The sequence below is a fragment of the Myotis yumanensis genome, unplaced genomic scaffold (assembly GCF_028538775.1).
Source record: "Myotis yumanensis isolate MYYU_CA2020_CCGP unplaced genomic scaffold, mMyoYum1.0.hap1 SCAF_1, whole genome shotgun sequence".
In the NCBI taxonomy this organism is placed as follows: Eukaryota; Metazoa; Chordata; class Mammalia; order Chiroptera; family Vespertilionidae; genus Myotis; species Myotis yumanensis.
The window spans coordinates 196,764,181-196,768,892 of NW_027223752.1; positions in this window are offsets into that span (position 1 = coordinate 196,764,181).

The following is a 4,712-nucleotide window of genomic DNA, read 5'->3' on the forward strand; positions in this document are numbered from 1 at the left end:
TCCCTGGAGAGCAGAAATGTCTTAGCTAACCAGTAAATTTCAGCGACTGACTGGCATGCTCTGCTCATCACTACTCTTCTTATCCTGGGAGTGAGCCTGAGCTCTTTCTTAAGGGATAACTCCCTTCTAACTCTGGGCTTTAGAATAGCTCTCTTTGGCTGAGACCTGAAGTCATATTTTCCAGCTTGGCCTCTGACAATAATGATGGTAATAATGTGGCTCCATTTTTAAACATATGTTTTATTTCTTAATTTTATAGAGAAGCTGGGCCAGAAGGAGTAATGCTAATGGGTTCCCAAAGGGCCCATATGTGCTTGGGCTGAGAGCACTGGAAAATGAAATAAGTAAAAATTTTCAGGTAAATCATACACAAGGAGAGATTTTGGCATGGGAAAGTGTTTAGTTCTGTTCCTTAAACTTTAGTATGTAGGGAGAAGTTTTTTGACCTTGGTGCTTTAATAAAGATTATATTGGGCCAGTCTTGACCCCTGCGGCCTTGGTAAGAGGCTTTATATCAATCATATGGTAGTGGTCTTGGACATAACTGCAACTTCTGTATGATTTAACCGTACATGAGTGGATTTTTTAAATAGGGTCATAGAAAAGGCGGTGTAGTCCTCAGAATGGCCTGGATAAGAGCCTGGAGAAGACCCAAGCTAAAAGGTAACTAAATGAATAGTCTTAGAGAATGTAAAGGGGTCTGCAAAACAGAGTTTGCAGATACCAGTATAATTTTGTCCTTTGCCTTGCTGAAGTCAAGGGTTCTATTATAAGCACAGATACACAAGAGCATCAAGGACAGAACTCATCAAAGCATGGTCTTAAGGCCCTATAGCAGGCCCTGTTTTTTCTCAACTGGAGTAACTCTGGCAAAGTTCCATACAGTGAAAAGAGTCCTTAAGCCTTTTAATCACTGGTAGACAAAACCTTACTGGCTGCTTCTAAACTGCAAAGTAGTTGAGTTCCCTGTATTACAGATACCAGGTGTTAGTAGGTTCTAGACCTGTGGGTCTCAACCTTCTGCGACCCTTTAATACAATTCCTCATGTTGTGGTGACCCCCAATTTCATTGTTACAAATTGAACATAATTAAAGCATAGTGATTAATCACAAAAACAATATGTAATTATCTATGTGTTTTCCGATGGTCTTAGGTGATCCCTGTGAAAGGGTCGTTCAACCCCCAAAGGGGTCGTGACCCACAGGTTGAGAACCACTGATCTAGACAGTAGTAGAACCATTAACCCAATCTTATTCTGTTCTTACAGCCACACCGACTGGGCTTATAAATTCTTTGACCTTTATAATGTAATCCATATCAGAAACTTTCTTTAGGTTTTCTGAGACTCTGAAGTATGATCCATTCTAATGACTAAAAAAAAAAAAAAAAAAAAAAAAAATGCCTTGACTCTACTAAATTACTAAAACTCCATTTGGCTGTTACTGGTGAAAATTAGAAATTGTGAGAAATACTCTGGATTATGCACTTCTATTTCACAAAAGCAAGTCATATTTTTAAAAATATATATTTTATTGATTTTTTTACAGAAAGAAAGGGAGAGTGATAGAGAGTTAGAAACATCGGTGAGAGAGAAACATTGATCAGCTGCCTCCTGCACACCTCCTACTGGGGATGTGCCCGCAACCAAGGTACATGCCCTTGACCGGAATCGAACCTGGGACCCTTGAATCCACTGGCTGACGCTCTATCCACTGAGCCAAACCAGTTAGGGCAGCAAGACATTTTTATTTGGGTTTTTGGTTTCTTTGAACTTGGAGTTGCAATAAAATTTAATTTTTAACTTGAGAAATAGTCAAATTTAGGATATCTTTATGCTGTTAGCATTTAATGATTAGAACTTTTTTTGCATTTTATCTTAATTATACTATTTAATTTCACTGCATAATCTCTGATAATCTATTTTGATCAGCAGGGCTAGACATAATTTGATTGAGAAATGAATAGGGAGAAAATTATAGAATGGCTTTTAAGTTGACTTAACTAATGTGCTGTTTTGAGTCATTTTATGAGAAAAAACTGACTACCCACCAGCAGTCCAAGAAGGATAGACTGGCATTGGAAGAGTGAACTTGCAAAGTTGGTGCCAAGGTAGTTCTGATTTAAACTGCTGATCTCATTCCTCAAGGGTAATGCCCTTATCCCTGGTTAATCACAGTTTAATGGTTAAGCCCAGTGAATACAGAGAACGCATATTAAAAGTGTGTTAGTGAGGAATGCTTCTTCCACCCACTTTCCTTTTCGTGAAAAAAACTCCATGATTACTCCAGGCCTCTTCCTCTACTTTACTGACTCTAACACCGGTAAGGATAAGTCAGTATCCAATTAGTAAATTTGAAAAAAATAACTGGGCAAACTCTGTTCAGTTGTGCTTTTCTACCAACTGACAGCTATTCTGGCCACTAAAATATTCTACTTCACTCCTCCAGGTGTAGACCCCACAGATAGACATGTAGACACACCCCAGTTCAGAATTACTTAGATCTAAGTCTGCCTAATTTTGAGGTCAGTATTAACAAGCTGATCTGTCCAGCAAACATAAAACTAAATTCAATGATTTGGTTTCAATTAGTAATAAAATTAATTTGGCTTTTATCTTTACCTTTTATGCCCTTTCTCAGAACATGGGTGGAAAAAGGGGGTTGTCTTTATTGAGATCTATTCAGAGACCTTAATATCTGTTTTCCAAATTTTGCCAAGCACAACTATTAAACTACAATCCCCCACATTCTCTACTGTCCTCTTTCCCTAAATAGAATTTACGGTCACATTTCTAATGCACAAAATTTATAACAGAGCAATGAAGCTAGCTAACTAGTTCTCTCAGTAGCATTTTATTGATTGGATCATCTTTCCCCCATTGATTTAAAAACCCTGTATTTTATTATGAAAATATACACATAAACACACATTTCTGGATTGATAGTGAAAATATGAAGGAAGTTGAAGTCTTAAGTCTATGAAATAGTTTACATGTATACATAATGAGTTTATTATATTTATTATGTGATTTTTCTCTGTTAAAACACAAAGCACATTTATTAACTTCTTGTTATTTCTTACCACTTTGAATTATGTACTGATACATAAGTAATTTATTTATCTATAAATGACAATATATCTTATCCATTTTTCCCAGTTCCTAACACAGTAAAGCCACAAACTATGTATTCTCTGAAGTGTTGTTGAACATATTCATGTAAACTGTAATGCTTTACACAAATAAAAATTGTAGAAGTGATTATGGGTATTATTAACATATTTTTTAATTTTAGAATGTAAGACAATTGCTGCTTTTTGGGATACAAATGTTTTCAAACTTTATATCGATGAGGGTGATAAATGGGTCTGCTTATAACTTGCAAGTTGGAAATTTTATCTCCTGAGTTTATTAATAGATTTTTTAAGGTAAGATGATGATACTGACTAATATCTCCCCACATCTTTCTACTAAAAGAGACCTCTATCAGATGGTTATATAGGTAGACAGTGAATTTAGACTGATATGTAGTTTGTCTAGATACATCTGCATTGGCAGTGAAGGATTTAAATATCCCTTCCCATGTGTGGGCACAAGCAGCTTACCTAGGAGGGGAAGACAGTCAAAGCACAAAATTGGGTTCACACACAGTAGGCCAGCATCTGAGGGGTGAGGTAATTCTTCATATTGCGTGGGAACTATCCCTCTATCCCTATCACTTGGGTTTCACAACACCAGGGTGGATAAAACTGAGAAAGCTCCTTCTTCTTGCTCTCACCCATCAGTACACTGAAGAAGACCAGCAAGTATTGATAATTCCAGAGTGAATTCCAGAGTGGTGGCTTTTAGGTAGATACATCCTCTGGTTATTGTGTGGGCACTGGCAGCAAAGGAGATCCATCTTCATGAGCTGGGACAGAAGAGAGGAAATTAGAGACCACCCTAGGAGTCTGGGACTAGCCCTGAGGCAGCCCCTGATGACTTCCAGGAAAAATGTAGGGGAATCTAAGGGCAACTGAGGTTCCTGTTCAGCCAGTAGTATTTTTAGTGCTGTGGATTTTGTTTGTTTTAACTTTACTCTTTAAAGAATTTGAATATCTTTAGCTAGGGCATACAGTCTCCATCCAGTTCAACATAAGCTTCACTACTGCCTCTTGCTGATTTACGCATTTAAGTGACTTGCCTGATTCCCAGAAAACATTTTAGTTTTTTGCTTGTCCAGGAACGTCTCATCTCATTCTTCCCTAAGATATATGCTTCCCCCTCAAAGCAGTATTTTCTGTTTGCACAATTTGGTATCAGATGTAATGTTTTATTTGAAGCTGAAATCTATTGTTGTATTAACCTATCCAAAGTTTTTCCTGCTCTCTCTCTCTCTCTCTCTCTCTCTCTCTCTCTCTCCCTCTCTCTCTTTTACACACACACACACACACACACACACACACACACACCCAGAGACCAGAGGATTCTCATGGAGAGAAAGACTAAGAATATTAATCTCTAAGCTACTACTCTGTCTGTGAAGGAAGAACCACATTTGAAAATGATATATTATCAAACACCAATAAATTCTTACTAAATGTTAATGGACAGAATTATATTTGAAACTTTTAAATTTAATATATATTAGAATTCCAAAATCATTACCAGAAAATTGTGTCCAGATGATTCATTTTGAAAAAGAAGGTAGGAACAAATGAATATAGATGGAAT